Source organism: Ascaphus truei, chromosome 18 (assembly GCF_040206685.1).
Source record: "Ascaphus truei isolate aAscTru1 chromosome 18, aAscTru1.hap1, whole genome shotgun sequence".
Lineage (NCBI taxonomy): Eukaryota > Metazoa > Chordata > Amphibia > Anura > Ascaphidae > Ascaphus > Ascaphus truei.
The window spans coordinates 1523431-1541617 of record NC_134500.1 but is presented as its reverse complement, the minus strand read 5'-3'; the positions used below and the strand labels follow the sequence as shown (position 1 = coordinate 1541617).

The window sequence follows — 18187 nt, the reverse complement described above, 5'->3', positions numbered from 1 at the left end:
GTGAATGTAACACAGGTGTGTGTATTACAGCAGCCTATGTGAATGTAACACAGGTGTGTGTATTACAGCAGCCTATGTGCATGTAACACAGGTGTGTGTATTACAGCAGCCTATGTGCATGTAACACAGGTGTGTGTATTACAGCAGCCTATGTGAATGTATCACAGGTGTGTGTATTACAGCAGCCTATGTGCATGTAACACAGGTGTGTGTATTACAGCAGCCTATGTGAATGTAACACAGGTGTGTTTATTACAGCAGCCTATGTGACTGTAACACAGGTGTGTGTATTACAGCAGCCTATGTGCATGTAACACAGGTGTGCGTATTACAGCAGCCTATGTGCATGTAACACAGGTGTGTGTATTACAGCAGCCTATGTGCATGTAACACAGGTGTGTGTATTACAGCAGCCTATGTGAATGTAACACAGGTGTGTGTATTACAGCAGCCTATGTGCATGTAACACAGGTGTGTGTATTACAGCAGCCTATGTGAATGTAACACAGGTGTGTGTATTACAGCAGCCTATGTGAATGTATCACAGGTGTGTGTATTACAGCAGCCTATGTGAATGTATCACAGGTGTGTGTATTACAGCAGCCTATGTGCATGTAACACAGGTGTGCGTATTACAGCAGCCTATGTGCATGTAACACAGGTGTGCGTATTACAGCAGCCTATGTGCATGTAACACAGGTGTGCGTATTACAGCAGCCTATGTGCATGTAACACAGGTGTGCGTATTACAGCAGCCTATGTGCATGTAACACAGGTGTGCGTATTACAGCAGCCTATGTGCATGTAACACAGGTGTGTGTATTACAGCAGCCTATGTGCATGTAACACAGGTGTGTATTACAGCAGCCTATGTGAATGTAACACAGGTGTGCGTATTACAGCAGCCTATATGCATGTATCACAGGTGTGTGTATTACAGCAGCCTATGCAAATGTAACACAGGAGTGCGTATTACAGCAGCCTATGTGCATGTAACACAGGTGTGCGTATTACAGCAGCCTATGTGCATATATCACAGGTGTGCGTATTACAGCAGCCTATGCAAATGTAACACAGGAGTGCGTATTACAGCAGCCTATGTGCATGTAACACAGGTGTGCGTATTACAGCAGCCTATGTGAATGTATCACAGGTGTGCGTATTACAGCAGCCTATGTGAATGTATCACAGGTGTGTGTATTACAGCAGCCTATGCAAATTTATCACAGGTGTGTGTATTACAGCAGCCTATGCGAATGTATCACAGGTGTGTGTATTACAGCAGCCTATGTGAATGTAGCACAGGTGTGTGTATTACAGCAGCCTATGTGAATGTAGCACAGGTGTGTGTATTACAGCAGCCTATGTGAATGTAACACAGGTGTGTGTATTACAGCAGCCTATGTGAATGTAGCACAGGTGTGTGTATTACAGCAGCCTATGTGAATGTAGCACAGGTGTGCGTATTACAGCAGCCTATGTGCATGTAACACAGGTGTGCGTATTACAGCAGCCTATGTGCATGTAACACAGGTGTGCGTATTACAGCAGCCTATGTGCATGTAACACAGGTGTGTGTATTACAGCAGCCTATGTGCATGTAACACAGGTGTTATTACAGCAGCCTATGTGCATGTAACACAGGTGTGCGTATTACAGCAGCCTATGTGCATGTAACACAGGTGTGTATTACAGCAGCCTATGTGCATGTAACACAGGTGTGCGTATTACAGCAGCCTATGTGCATGTAACACAGGTGTGCGTATTACAGCAGCCTATGTGCATGTAACACAGGTGTGTGTATTACAGCAGCCTATGTGCATGTAAATAAATAAGTGGGAAAAAGGTGGTGCTTCACTTTAAGTACATTTTCGCTTTACATACAAGCTTCGGTCCCATTGCGTACTGTATTGCGGGGTATGCCTGTATATATATATATATATACAGTGTTCGACAAACCTATACATTTGCACGCCCCGGGCGAGTGGATTTAACATCGTGGCGAGCTCCTATTGGCCCAGGCATCACACGTTTGGTACTAGGTGGCGAGTAGATTTTTTTGTTGGGCAAACGGCAGCTCACGCATGCGCCTGTCAGCACGTCCTGAACAGCAATATTGGCTCCATACCTGTACCGAACTGTGCACAAGCGGGGAGACTATAGAGCCTGTTACATTTACCTCAGTTATGCACGTATATGACGATTGCAGTACAGTACATGCATCGATAAGTGGGAAAAAGGGAGTGCTTCACTTTAAGTACATTTTCGCTTTACATACATGCTCCGGTCCCATTGTGTACTTTAATGCGGGGTATGCCTGTAATGTATTGGGCGAAATAAATCAGCAATTAAACGAGGCTAACGCCCGTCATTGCAAAAGAGTTCAATTTTTATGCTGGGTATAGAGTGTTGTAGAGTGTTGTAGAGTGTTGTAGAGTGTTGTAGAGTGCGTTTATAAAGCCTTTTCAGAACTTTAAACCTAGATTGATTTAGGTTGGGAAGAAGAAGTTAAATGTGTTGCCTACATTCTGGAAAGAGGATGGTCTTGGGTGATTAAATTGAGTATGTATTTATAGTATGTATAATTGTATTTATATTGCGCCTAAAGTGTACGCAGCGCTTTACATAATTACAATGCAAGGTAAATAAACTACAAACAATGGGATAAGTGCGACAGGTAAATTACAACATGAGGGAGACCCTGCCCCAAAGAACTTACAATCTAAGTGGAATGTACGGCGACTTACAGAGACTTTAACTTTACTGTCCTAAATATACATGTAACCCTGTTCCCCCTCCCCCCAATCGCAGATAGGGCCTAGTACTGGGGAAATTATACCGTTACATGGAGTAGTGTGGTGCATATGTGCTGGCTTACATTTGTCCTGAGTTACCCGCATGATGGTAGGGGATATCAGAACAGGCTTCTGGGGCATAACTGAATCGTACTCACGGTGACAGCGCCTCCATCTCGTGCAGACCCCAGGGATGCGGGGTGAAATCCCTGCAAGAGACCTCTTCACTCTCCCCCCTGAGAGAATTCAGTCTCAGGCAAGGAGGTATAATTTATTTATTTATTTATTTATTTATAAAATATTTTACCAGGAAGTAATACATTGAGAGTTACCTCTCGTTTTCAAGTATGTCCTGGGCACAGAGTAAAACAAATAATACATGGTTACAAATACAGTTACATAAATGAACAAGGTATACATTTATATACAAGACATTGCATGCACAGTTAAAGAAAATATATATTATGAGCTTATGAAACAGTTACAGACCAGATTAAAGTGTGAGACAGCCTTAGATTTGAAAGAACTTAAGCTGGTGGTGGATATGAGAGTCTCTGGTAGGTTGTTCCAGTTTTGGGGTGCACGGAAGGAGGAGGAACGTCCGGATACTTTGTTGAGTCTTGGGACCATGAATAGTCTTTTGGAGTCTGATCTCAGGTGATAGGTACTGCATGTGGTAGGGGTGAGGAGCTTGTTCAGGTAGCTGGGTAGCTTGCCCAGAAAGTATTTGAGGGTGAGACAGGAAAGGTGAACTTTGCGCCTAGACTCTAGTGATGACCAATCTAGTTCTTTGAGCATTTCGCAGTGATGTGTGTTGTAGTTGCATTGGAGAACAAAACGACAAATTGAATTGTAGAGGGTGTCAAGTTTGCTAAGGTGGGTTTGAGGAGCCGAGCCATATACTATGTCTCCATAGTCAATAATTGGCATTAGCATCTGCTGTGCAATACGCTTTCTGACCAGGAGACTTAGGGAGGATTTGTTCCTGTAAAGTACCCCTAGTTTGGCATAGGTCTTGGTTGTCAGGGTATCAATGTGCATCCCGAATGTTAAGTGGGAGTCAAACCATAAGCCCAGGTATTTAAAACTAGTGACAGGTGTTAGGGTGGTTTTAGCGTTGGTTCTAATCAGGAGCTCAGTCACTGGAAGCTTTACAAATTTAGTCTTGGTCCCAAATACCATTGTTACAGTCTTGTCAGTGTTTAAAAACAGTTTGTTTTGGGAAATCCAGTTTTCGAGTCTCAAAAAGTCAGACTGAAGTATGTGTTGAAGGTCAGAGAGGCTATGGCTGTGTGCATACAGGATTGTGTCATCTGCATACATGTGTATTGAGGCTTCCTTACAAGCTGTGGGAAGATCATTAATGAACACTGAGAAGAGTAGGGGCCCCAGAACAGAGCCTTGCGGGACACCACAGGTGATATCCAGGGGGTTGGAGTTAGAGCCTGAGATGGACACATGTTGGGATCTTCCTGATAGGTAGGACTGAAACCAGTTTAAAGCATGTTTCCCTATTCCAGAGCTCTGGAGTTTGTTAAGCAGGATAGCATGATCAACTGTGTCAAAAGCCTTTGCAAAATCTAGGAATACTGCACCAGTGAGTTGGCCCCGTTCCATTCCACACTGGATTTCATTGCAAACTTTTAGCAGGGTAGTTACGGTGGAGTGTTTGGGACGAAACCCAGACTGGAATTGGCTAGGGAAATTTGTCTTGGTGTAGAACTCGCTTAATTGGGAGTGGACACATTTTTCCATAACTTTGGATAGAATTGGGAGAAGTGAGATTGGCCTGTAGTTTGAGACAGTGTTTTTGTCCCCACTTTTGAAGATTGGGACAACTCTGGCAGTTTTCCAGGTCTTAGGGATATGGCCTGCAGACAGGATAGAGTTGACTATCGACGCAATTGGTTTGGCAATGGCTGGGGCACCAAGTCGTAGGAACCTAGATTGTAGTAAGTCGGGTCCACATTGGCTGCTTAGTTTTAGTTTGAGGAGCGCTTGTGTAATCTCCTCTTCAGATACTGGGCTAAATTGAAAATTGTGGGCAGTGTTGGGAGGGGGTGGGACTATAGGGGTACTCCCAGGATGAGATTCAGGTTTGGGGTTTGTGCTGCGTTTCGCTAATAGGTTAGTGGCACACCCCACAAAGTAATCATTGAATGCATTTGCAATGTCAGTGGGGTTTGTCAGAGTAATATCCCCCTTAGTGATATTACTTGGTTGTTGATGGTTAGGAGGCTGGAATATATTGTTGATAACCTTCCAGAAATTAGCTGGGTTTGATGTATTCTGGAGGAGATTGTCAGAGTAATATTGTGCTTTTGCATGCCTTGTTTGCCTTGTGCACACGTTCCGCAGGCATCTGTAGTGATTGAGATCCTTGGTAGTGCCAGTTACTTTGTAGCTTTTCCACAAGGCATCCCTGAACTGGTAGAGTGCTATAAGGTCAGGTGTAACCCATGGAAGGTGGGCCCCCCGTACCCTTATTTTGCGTAGTGGAGCATGGGTATCGCAGAGTTTTAAGAACTCGGATTGGAAATAGTCGAGCGCAGAATCAGGGTCGGGAATTAAATCGATTCTGTGCCATGGGCAGTTGGTAAGGTCATCCAGAAACTGTTGTGGGTTAAAGTTTTTAAATGTTCTAGTTAGGAGAACTTTGGGGCTTGAATGGGGCGGTTTAATTTTCCTTACACAGTACACTATTGCATGGTCACTGAAAATGTCAGGAAGGATGCCAGAGGATTGGATTCTGCTGGGGTTTGAGGAGAGAATCCAGTCTAGCAAGGAATGGTTATGCGACTTCAGGTTTATTCGTGTGGGTTGGGAAATGAGTTGCGATAGGTTAAGTGACTTGATTTGTATCTGGATTTTGTGGTTTTTAGGGTCAAGCCAATTGAAGTTGAAATCCCCAAGAACTAGCAGCTCACTCTTCTCATTCAGAGAGGAAATGGAGGCAAGAAATTGGGTGATATCAGTCAAGGATTGTGGAAGGGCTTTAGGTGGGCGGTAGATGCCAGCAAGCAAGATGGGCTTAGAAAAGGGGAGGCAGATTTTGCCAACTAGAGTTTCAAAAGAGGGTGGACTTGGTGGGCAATGTAGCAGTGTAAATTGTAAGGTGTCTGCAATATAAAATAACACCCCTCCTCCTCTCTTTGACCTATCTCTCCTAAAAATGGAGTATCCCTGAATGGCGATATTTGCATCAGGGGTTTTAGAGGATAGCCATGTTTCTGTAAGAACGATAATGAACAACTGGAACACTTTACTCTCACTGTACACTGCACTGCACACTGAGCAACCACAGGATACTGGAGATTAGGGCCTTCACCCTCAGGATGTCTGTTGCAGGGTACATGCAACCACACACGCGGGTTCTTTGGATAAGGCTTATTTATTTGAGCCTTAAAACATACAGCACACCAAAAACAAATAGCTTCTCATCAGCAAACAAAAGAAAATAGCCTCTTCTTCAGCAGACAAAACAAAATAGCTTCTTTTTAGCAGACAGAACAAATAGCTTCTCTTTAGTATGCAGTTCATCACACATGTACTTTGCAACACAGACATTACAGCAGTAATCTCTTCAGCATTTTCAGTCCTGTCTCCTCACCAGCTCTCCTGCATGTGTGTACAGCCTGGGGTTTTAACACCTTGATTATGCAGCTGGGTCAGACTAATTAAGCAGCCATTCTCAACTTAACCTTGTCACTGCTGCACTGCAAGCCTAAACATAGGTTTTCCAGGCATATGGCTGGTGACGTTCATTCACCCTGTCACAATGTCCCTGGACCTTCACGCCCAGCCACAGGCCACCAGGAGCAGTCCCAGCTCATCCCTTACTCCCTGATAGAGTGAGGGGGACAGTCTCCCCCCACTCCCCTAAGGGAGGGCACACAGTAGGCAGAGCCCTGCACAGCTGATCAAGGGTAGACTAGCCTCTCCCACCTCTGCTCCCTATGGCCGCGATTATAGTAGCAGTGACGGCGCATGCGCGGTGTGAACAACAAACCTCATGTCTATGATGCCGCCCATGTAGCGTGTGACCAGTGAAGCGTGGCCGCGCACGCAATTCTGGGGAAGACAGACAATGTTGTCTTTGCCGTGACGGGCGGGTCCCGTGTGCGGTTCAGCCAATGAGGGTGAACCGCTCACGTGACGTCACGGCCCATGCCTCCGCCACGCCGCCTCGGACCTCAGTGCGGGTTTCGCGCGAGCAACAGGCGCGCGTGACGTCATGCGGCAACTATAATCGCGGCCTATAGTTGGAAGTGCCAGCTGCCACCATTTTCGTTATTGTAGGCTTTTAAATATATCACCAGACAGTGTGTGAGACGCGCAGAATACGTGCTATTTATAGCATTCCGTGAATCCAGCAAGGTTAGAGAATCTTGCTAATTAGCATGCTACATTTAATTTACTTGATGCTTGAAAACCGCTTGTGAACTCTCACTTTTACATGACTCAAAGAAAGCTTATTTCACCTGACTCGCGCCCTCGTGGGAAAGCTTGTAATTCTCCAGGGCCCGGAGTCACGTCCTCATGTTACTTTTATGTTTGAAGCGCTAATTCCTGATAGGTTTTACATGTCATGTTAGTTTGGTACGGCTCTGACACGCTATGTACATGGATGGCGAAGATATACTGTACGTATAGTACATACATGCTAAATTCTAAAACAGTATTATATATCTGAAAAAGTATTATATATTATTACACTGTTTCCAGAAATCTAAACTTTGTTTATCGAAACCCCAATGAGCAGCTCAAATAACGATGGAAGAAAGAGGGGCTAGGAGTAAGAACATGAGGACGGAAAGCGGAGTAAAAAGAGCTGTGCCAACTGTTCTCCTTTTCTGTGCTGGTTTGTGTGAGAATCTGCGGAGAATAACACAGCCTTTTGTGGGCTAGCTGGCACTGAAGGTCCACCACTTTTGGGTAGCAAATGAGGACATGGAACACCGAGTCCTCTCTTTCCACTGAGGTTCATGTGCCAAAAAGTACATTCCCAGAGAAGGATGTTTTTCTTCTTATCCACAAAAGCACAGAGACCAAAGAGAACATTGCCAGCTATTAAGGAAGGAGATACGTGCCCGGGGAAAGTGGGCAATACATGGCTTTCATCTGTCTGGGAAACTGGAACTGTTTGGGTGACATGACGTTGTGGTGGTAACTGTTTTTTGGGGGGCTGTTCCGAACCAAGATTACTTCTGAAGACCCATCAAGCACTTGTCATCTCACCTCTTATTTTCAGAGACCCCATCATCTCACACACCCCACAAACAGGCTGAATAGCCACATATGAAGGAAGATATGTGGTTGAGTTTTTGCCTTGTTTAGGGCTGGTTAGATGCCAGTTGTGGAATTGGTGCAGAGATGGTAGACATGCCTATTTGGTGCCTAATACAAGATATTGTCAACTGGTTGAAAATGCATATTTGTCTAATCATTTTGTTAATTCTTACTATATGGATTTCAACTGTCCCACACTCAGATTTGTTCGGGTAACAGGACAATCTGTACTTCAGCTTCACGCACTTCTGTTCCTCTCTTCATTTCCTTTCTGTGAGCCTTGTTTTTGCGTAGTCCGTGTATTGTTCTGTACATATTCTGCGCTTCTTTTCTTGGGTTCTATCACCTAAAGCGCAATGCTATGTGCTCGTCGTATTTACTTGGGAATCTACCTTCCCTGAGCTTACACTGATGTATAGTCCTGCTTTTGTTCTTCTTGCGTCCTGTGCCCATATTTTGATGCTGGGCAGAGTGTGTAAATTACACCTTTAAAGGGTTCGTGTTTAATGCCTCAGTCCCTTTTAATAATATTTATGTGGTTTATTATCAGCTGAAAGGTCCTTTTCATTAAGCAGGATTGTTGCCCATTTAAAATGTTCTGTGCACTCGGATTATTTACCGAAGTCTCCTACTGCAAACCGGGACAAAAACCAGCAAAAAACAGCAACAAACAGTGTCCAATGCATCAGAGGACAATCCTCGCATTAAGCGCACCTGGAGTTGTTCTTTTGGTGAATTTGGGGCTGTTTGCAGAAATAGTTTTGCAACCAGGAGAGTTTAGTAAAAATAAACGTTAACCCTTTGTCAGCAGGACAGGGAATGTTAAACTGAACCTCTCGCGTTGCTGCCAGATGTTATTCATTTCAGTGAAGGATTGAGGTGGGGCATAAGGGGCACATACACCAGCCCCCCCTTCCATTCATGGGGGACCTCCGCAGTGGTGTATTACAACTAACTCCTGTAATGGGGGGGGGGGGGGGACTTCCCCGCCCAGCTGCTAACCTGGTAGCAAGCAGAGGGCCCTCCCCCTCCTCCCTCCCCCTCCTCCCTCTCCTTCCCTACCCCTCCCACCCTTTCCTCTACCTCCTTCCCCTCTCCCCTTCCCCTCTCCTTACCCCTCCCTCCCCTCCCCCGATCCCCTCCCCTGCTCCTACATGCTGCAACCTTGTTGGTGGCACAATTGGTCCGGCCAACTTCCGCCCGAGACTCCAGTTCTGCACCAGAGCAGCCAACAGCAGCAGTCCCCTTCCCCATCGCACTCACCCCCACCTCCCCATCCCCACTCCCCCCCACTCCCCCCCACCTCCCCATCGCACTCCCCCCCACCTCCCCATCCCCACTCCCCCCCCACTCCCCCCACCTCCCCATCGCACTCACCCCCACCTCCCCATCCCCACTCCCCCCCACTCCCCCCCACCTCCCCATCCCCACTCCCCCCCACTCCCCCCCACCTCCCCATCGCACTCCCCCCCACCTCCCCATCCCCACTCCCCCCCACTCCCCCCCACCTCCCCATCCCCACTCCCCCCCACTCCCCCCCACCTCCCCATCGAGCACTCACCCCCCACCTCCCCATCCCCACTCCCCCCCACTCCCCCCCACCTCCCCATCCCCACTCCCCCCCACCTCCCCATCCCCACTCCCCCCCACTCCCCCTCACCTCCCCATCCACTCCCCCCCACCTCCCCATCCACTCCCCCCCACCTCCCCATCTCTCCCCCCCACCTCCCCATCCACTCCCCCCACCTCCCCATCTCTCCCCATCGCACCTCACCCCCACCTCCCCCCACCTCCCCATCTCCCCCCCACCTCCCCATCCCCACTCACCCCCACTCCCCCCCACCTCCCCATCGCACTCACCCCCACCTCCCATCCCCACTCCCCCCCACTCCCCCCCACCTCCCCATCCCACTCCCCCCCACTCCCCCCACCTCCCCATCCACTCCCCCCCACCTCCCCATCTCTCCCCCCCACCTCCCCATCCACTCCCCCCACCTCCCCATCTCTCCCCATCGCACTCACCCCCACTCCCCCCCACCTCCCCATCTCCCCCCCACCTCCCCATCCCCACTCACCCCCACTCCCCCCCACCTCCCCCATCCCCTCTCACCCCCACCTCCCCATCCCCACTCCCCCCAACCTCCCCATCCACTCCCCCCCACCTCCCCATCCACTCCCCCCCACCTCCCCATCCACTCCCCCCCACCTCCCATCCACTCCCCCCCACCTCCCCATCTCTCCCCCCCACCTCTCCCCTTCCCCATCGCACTCACCCCCACCTCCCCATCCCCACTCCCCCCCCACCTCCCCATCTCCCCCCCACCTCCCCATCCACTCCCCCCCACCTCCCCATCCACTCCCCCCCACCTCCCCATCTCTCCCCCCACCTCTCCCCTTCCCCATCGCACTCACCCCCACCTCCCCCCCACCTCCCCATCCCCACTCCCCCCCACTCCCCCCCACCTCCCCATCCCCACTCACCCCACCTCCCCATCCCCACTCCCCCCCACCTCCCCATCTCCCCCCCCACCTCCCCATCCACTCCCCCCACCTCCCCATCCACTCCCCCCACCTCCCCATCTCTCCCCCCACCTCTCCCCTTCCCCATCGCACTCACCCCCACCTCCCCATCCCCACTCCCCCCCACATCCCCATCTCCCCCCACCTCCCCATCCACTCCCCCCCCCACCTCCCCATCCACTCCCCCCCACCTCCCATCTCTCCCCCCACCTCTCCCCTTCCCCATCGCACTCACCCCCACCTCCCCATCCCCACTCCCCCCCACCTCCCATCTCCCCCCACCTCCCCATCCACTCCCCCCCACCTCCCCATCCACTCCCCCCCACCTCCCCATCTCTCCCCCCCACCTCTCCCCTTCCCCATCGCACTCACCCCCACCTCCCCATCCCCACTCCCCCCCACCTCCCCATCTCCCCCCCACCTCCCCATCCACTCCCCCCCACCTCCCCATCCACTCCCCCCCCCCACCTCCCCATCTCTCCCCCCCCACCTCTCCCCTTCCCCATCGCACTCACCCCCACCTCCCCCCCACCTCCCCATCCCCACTCACCCCCACTCCCCCCCACCTCCCCATCCACTCCCCCCCACCTCCCCCCCACCTCCCCATCCCCACTCCCCCCCACCTCCCCATCCGCTCCCCCCCACCTCCCCATCTCTCCCCCCCACCTCCCCATCCACTCCCCCCCACCTCCCCATCTCTCCCCATTCACTCACCCCCACCACCCCCCATCCACTCCCCCCCACCTCCCCATCTCTCCCCTTCCACTCACCCCCACCTCCCCATCTCTCCCCATCCACTCCCCTCCCCATCTCTCCCCATCCACTCACCCCCACCTCCTCATCTTTCCCCATCCACTCACCCCCACCTCCCCATCCGCTCCCCCCCCACCTCCCCATCTCTCCCCCCCACCTCCCCATCCACTCCCCCCACCTCCCCATCTCTCCCATTCACTCACCCCCACCACCCCCATCCACTCCCCCCCACCTCCCCATCTCTCCCCTTCCACTCACCCCCACCTCCCCATCTCTCCCCATCCACTCCCCTCCCCATCTCTCCCCATCCACTCACCCCCACCTCCTCATCTTTCCCCATCCACTCACCCCCACCTCCCCATCCACTCCCCTCCCCATCTCTCCCCATCCACTCCTCTCCCCATTTCTCCCCATCCACTCACACCCACCTCCCCATCTCTCCCCATCCACTCCCCTCCCCATCTCTCCCCATCCACTCACCCCCCTCTCCCCATCCACTCACCCCCACCTCCCCATCCACTCCCCTCTCCATCCACTCCCCCCCACCTCTCCATCTCTCCCCATCCACTCACCTCCACCTCCCCATCTCTCCCCATTCACTCACCCCACCACCCATCCACTCACCCCCACCACCCCATCCACTCCCCCTCACCTCCACATCCTCTCCCCCCACCTCCCCATCTCTACCCATCCACTCACCCCCACATCCCCATCTCTCCCCATCCACTCACCCCCACCTCCCCATCTCTCCCCATCCACTCACCCCCACCTCCTCATCTCTCCCATCCACTCACCCCCACCTCCCCATCTCTCCCCATCCACTCACCCCCACCTCCCCATCTCTACCCATCCACTCACCCCCACATCCCCATCTCTCCCCATCCACTCACCCCCACCTCCCCATCTCTCCCCATCCACTCACCCCCACCTCCTCATCTCCCCCCGTCCACTCACCCCCACCTCTCCATCTCTCCCCATCCACTCACCCCCACCTCCTCATCTCCCCCCGTCACTCACCCCCACCTCTCCATCTCTCCCCATCCACTCACCCCCACCTCCCCATCCACTCACCCCCACCACCCCATCCACTCCCCCTCACCTCCACATCCACTCACCCCCACCTCCCCATCTCTCCCCATTCACTCACCCCCACCACCCCATCCACTCACCCCCACCACCCCATCCACTCCCCCTCACCTCCACATCCTCTCCCCCCCACCTCCCCATCTCTACCCATCCACTCACCCCCACATCCCCATCTCTCCCCATCCACTCACCCCCACCTCCCCATCTCTCCCCATCCACTCACCCCCACCTCCTCATCTCTCCGCATCCACTCACCCCCACCTCCTCATCTCTCCCCATGCACTCACCCCCAACTCTCCCCAAGGCAACATTCTGATTGTGTGTGTGTGGGTGGGGTGGGGGTTGATTGTGAAGGAGGGATTGAGTAAGTGTGAGAGGGGAATTTAGTGAGAAGGAGGGACTAAGTGAGAGCAGAGAAGGGAGTGGATGAGCGGGGAGGAGTGAGGAGGGGGAGAGAAATAGAGGGGGTGAGAGAGCGAGGAATGTGAGTGGTGGGGGAAGTGTAAGATAAAGAGAGGGGGGTTCCGGTAGAAACTAGATTTATTTTGCATTTATTATTTGGGGGGGTCCTCTGTCTTAATTGTCCCAGGCCCACCAAAGCCTGTGTGTGTATGTTATTATAATGTAGTATTCATATTTCTACATATCAGAAAGCTGTTGAATAATTTCACAACGTCACTAAGTGTATAGCCAGGTTGAAAGAGGGAATGTTTTTTTATTTATTCCTTTATTTATTTTTTTATTTATTTATTTATTTTTCTTTATTTTTTTTTTCTTTATTGATTTTGTGTTTGTCAATTTGAATTAATCGTACTATGGGAATTATGTTATTATCTTTATTGCTAGTCCACCCAAAACAATCCGGTCGAGTAGGGCCCGAAAAACCGGGATATGTCTCACGAGCTGACATACGGTACTGTCTATAGCGGAGATTAACACTACAAATGAATGTAATGTATACTGTATTCTGTATCACTTGTTTGGAAAAATGCAATAAAATCTAAGTTACAAAAAAAAAAAAAAAAAAGAAAGAGGGAATGTTAATGCAACCTGCACAAAGACATAAGTATTTTTGGTGCCAGCTTCAAGGAATTGGGCCCTTACACATTCATTTTTTTGTTAACACCTAGAACCAGCACTGAACGGCAATTCTGCTACACATCTTGTTTACGCTGTCATCAGTTTTCAATGCAAATATCATCAGACTGAGAATCTCTCAGAACCCAGCTCAGAGAAATCCTGCACGCGAACCGTGTCACGATACAAAATCTGTTGCTCTGTTCTCCTTCAGCACAAACCCTGCGTGTGTTTGCTGCTTAGAGATCACATGACAATGCAATTAATTCAGGAGGTGCAATGGTAGCAGCGTGACATGCAGCCCATCAGATGCGACTTGCATCACTCAGAGAGAAATCACTGGCCGGCGCTCCATTCACATGCGCCGAGGCGGGCTCAGTCATTCTCTTCTCTCCATCTTTTGTTGCCTCGTTATTTAACCGTTTTAGTGCTGGAAGGGGCTGAGATGTGATGCAGGAAAGTGTTTGACGATTCCACATATTTTTGCGCTCTGCAAATAGCAAAGAGATAAAACATTGAAATAATGAGATTTCCATTCCCAAGCCCATTGTAGCAAAAAAACAAAAAGGGGGTTAAAATTCCAATGCAACCCCATAAAGGCAAATTTATTGTGAAAGGCAAATTAGAGCACTGGGGAGATGAGACAGACACACAAAGGCATCACTGTGTGTTGTATGGATTTTTTCCAACTCTGTTTTCCTAATGGTAAGAAATAGCCGTGCAGATAGCACACGTCCAAACATCATAGGACTTAGACACAAAATAATATAACAGCATTAAAAAAAAAAACCTCGCCCAGGGTAACGTGAGATAGAACAGGAACAGAGAACGGAGGAGGGATGAAAGAAAAGAACACGAGCTTTGCACAAACACCCAGGAGAAGAAATGCAGGGAGGTGCTGGCGGGCAGCGCTGGTGTGTGGTGTCAGGGGCTTTCATGTCGCTAGGGGTTTGTGTAGCTCCTGTAAATCCACATGTTTGTGTGATGGGTATTTTTTGTGTTGCAGATTCAGTCATTGTTAAACGAGGCATGGTGACAAATCCAGGAACAATGGGAAAGATATAGCTATATCCACGAGGCTCTGCTCATCTCATTGCACATTTTCTCTGCTATACGTGAAACCACACGATCATTTACATCTGTAATGGGCGTGGCGTTTACCGCACATGTGTACAGTTTGATTTCGATGTGAATAAAATCAACTGGACATCGGCAAATTTGTCCACACAGACAATCAGCGGATTTGTAATAGAACGAAGAAAATTGTCATCATTCTAGCAATAAAAATGACACAATTTAGACAGATTGATGCGTTTCGCACAACCACGTTCCAGTAAAAACGCAAGATTATTTGTTATCGGAGTAAAAATGGCGATCAAGAGCAGTAACCGAGTATTTATCACATGACTGCATATTGGACTAGTAAAGATACCAGCGTAGTATGATTCCCTCATCAGAGGATACAATAGATTGTTCTCTTCGGTTTTTACTTGGGAGGGAGCCACTTTCAGCAATATCTTTACAGCCCAGCTACACCATACAAACTATATTACATAGTTACATAGTAGATGAGGTTGAAAAAAGACGTACGTCCATCAAGTTCAACCTATGCTAAATTTAAACAACAGATACTTTATCCTATATCTATACTTCCTTATTGATCCAGAGGAAGGCAAACAAAAAACACCATTAAGGGAAAAAATTAATTCCTTCCTGACTCCTAGAATTGGCAATCGGATTAATCCCTGGATCAACATCCTTCCCATGTATACTTATTTGGTATATCCCTGTATACCTTTCCCATCTAAAAAGATGTCCAACCTTTTTTTGAACAAATCTATTGTATCTGCCATCACAGTCTTCATGGGTAATGAATTCCACACTGTAACTGCCCTTACTGTAAAGAACCCTTTCCTTTGTTGCTGGTGAAATTTTCTTTCCTCCAACCTTAAGGGATACCCCCGAGTCCTTTGTATTGCCCGTGGGATGAATAGTTCTTTTGAAAGCTCCTTGTATTGTCCCCGAATATATTTGTATATAGTTATCATAACCCCTCTTAGACGCCTCTTTTCTAAAGTAAATAAATCTAATTTAGCTAGCCTCTCCTCATAAGTTAGATTGTCCATCCCCTTTATTCATTTGGTGGCTCTTCTCTGCACTCTCTCTAGTTCCATAATGTTCTATAAAACTATGGATATGAAACCCAAAGTGAACCAGGGGAGGAATCCACCCAAATATTTATTGCATTTGTATTGTGTAGATGACTTTGCTGAGCAAAGAATGTACGTATTAAAGACACAGCTTATAATGCACCCACAATAATTAACTTGTTTACTAGCAGAGAGGCAAGCCACACATTGCTCTGCCCAACACTTTGTGAATGATGTCAACAAATAGGGGCCTGACGAGTGTTTGAGGGCGAGTGTGTATAGGGTATGGAGAGGGCGAGTGTGTATAGGGTATGGAGAGGGCGACTGTGTATAGGGTATGGAGAGGGCGAGTGTGTATAGGGTATGGAGAGGGCGAGTGTGTATAGGGTATGGAGAGGGCGAGTGTGTATAGGGTATGGAGAGGGCAAGTGTGTATAGGGTATGGAGAGGGCGAGTGTGTATAGGGTATGGAGAGGGCAAGTGTGTATAGGGTATGGAGAGGGCGAGTGTGTATAGGGTATGGAGAGGGCGAGTGTGTATAGGGTATGGAGAGGGCGAGTGTGTATAGGGTATGGAGAGGGCAAGTGTGTATAGGGTATGGAGAGGGCGAGTGTGTATAGGGTATGGAGAGGGCGAGTGTGTATAGGGTATGGAGAGGGCGAGTGTGTATAGGGTATGGAGAGGGCGAGTGTGTATAGGGTATGGAGAGGGCGAGTGTGTATAGGGTATGGAGAGGGCGAGTGTGTATAGGGTATGGAGAGGGCAAGTGTGTATAGGGTATGGAGAGGGCGAGTGTGTATAGGGTATGGAGAGGGCGAGTGTGTATAGGGTATGGAGAGGGCGAGTGTGTATAGGGTATGGAGAGGGCAAGTGTGTATAGGGTATGGAGAGGGCAAGTGTGTATAGGGTATGGAGAGGGCGAGTGTGTATAGGGTATGGAGAGGGCGAGTGTGTATAGGGTATGGAGAGGGCAAGTGTGTATAGGGTATGGAGAGGGCGAGTGTGTATAGGGTATGGAGAGGGCAAGTGTGTATAGGGTATGGAGAGGGCGAGTGTATAGGGTATGGAGAGGGCGAGTGTGTATAGGGTATGGAGGAGTGCCGAGATTGTGTTATTTACAGTCCCAGGTATCACTACATTTTGATTTGCTCTGCAATGCGTTGCTGACCACTCTTGTTGTCAATACATCTGGATGCTTTACTTTAAAATAAAAATGTTTTCCCTGGGTTTTCTTTTCATACACCCCCGTCACTGCTCCATGCTGTTTTCTCCTCTCCTTACCCCCATGCTGGGGTCCTAACACCTCCTCCTGATTGGCTCCAATCAGAATGGAGGAAGCTGCCCAGCCCCCTAGCAACAGCCCTGCTACATGTCCAGAGAGGTAAAACCGGACACACATGTCCAGAGAAGTAAAAATGGACACCTACATCTCCAGAGACGTAATACCGGACACATAAATGTCCACTGTCACCTCTCATTTTTTACTGGACACAGTGTCCAAGTAGAGGACAGTACAGTTAAATACTGGACACCTGGCAACTCTAGTTGTATTCTTCGATGTCAATATATAAATGCAATATTAAATCCCTCCCAATTCTCCCTGCATGAATCAAGTTTGTTTTCTGTCTTGCATTACTCTTTGCTACCACAAGGGGATGCTCTGGCGAAGCAGTATGACAATCCTCTGTATGTATTTTTGTATGTAATTCCTCCATGTTATCATGTCTGTTTATTTCTCATTCTCAGTGTGGGGGTTAAAGCTGCAGTTTAAAAAATTAAAAAACATATATATCTATATATATTCCCATTCAATACGTGCATCAATACAATCTGCACAGTGACAAGTGATTAGCTAAACTGCAGATTGATCTGTTCTCCTGTAATCGATCGCTTGCTCCGGGTTATTTAATTCAGTTCTTGCACAGCATTCTGGGCAATGTAGTCCTGGAATATAATTGACTGGGCAGTTACTAGATACAGTTGGTTCACTGTTAGAGAGGGTGGGGCTGAAGAGCCAGAGCCTATCTGAAGGGGAGGGGGGGCTGTCACTTTGGAAATGCTTCCTACATTAGAAACATTAACAATGTATTTTGTTGTTAAATGTTACAAGTATTTTCTCACAGTACAGAACTGATTTATTATGAAAACACACATGTAGGATATTGCTTGAACTGCAGCTTTAATACATCTAGACTTTTTTAACGTGTGCATTTAAACCTCATAGTCAGCTTGCTTAGTATAGCTCAGATTAAGTATTCAAACAGGGAATGTGGTTATTGGGGGGGGGGGGGGTTGTGAAGGACTGCTTACATTGTGCGCCTGTCAGGTAATAAACCTATATTAACTCTTTCTGTGCCAAAGCAGGTCTGGATTAATGGACAGGCAAACTAGGCACCTGCCTAGGGATTGGCGGCACACAATCAATTCATTTGGCAGTGAGGAGCCTGTCAATCACACTGTGTGTGTGCGTGTGCATGTGCGTGTGTGTGTCTCTGTGTGCCCCTTGGTGAGGTGTTA

At 49.0% G+C, this 18187-nt stretch overlaps 1 long non-coding RNA gene across 1 annotated transcript in view; it reads right to left on the bottom strand.

Moving 5' to 3' along the window:
- Positions 1 to 13271: 13271 nt before the first annotated feature.
- Positions 13272 to 18187, bottom strand: part of LOC142469244 (uncharacterized) — an 86224-nt gene continuing 81308 nt past the window's right edge. Inside the window, exon 3 of the long non-coding RNA XR_012788990.1 lies at positions 13272 to 14010. This is a non-coding gene — a long non-coding RNA (uncharacterized LOC142469244). The remainder of the gene's footprint in view (positions 14011 to 18187) is intronic.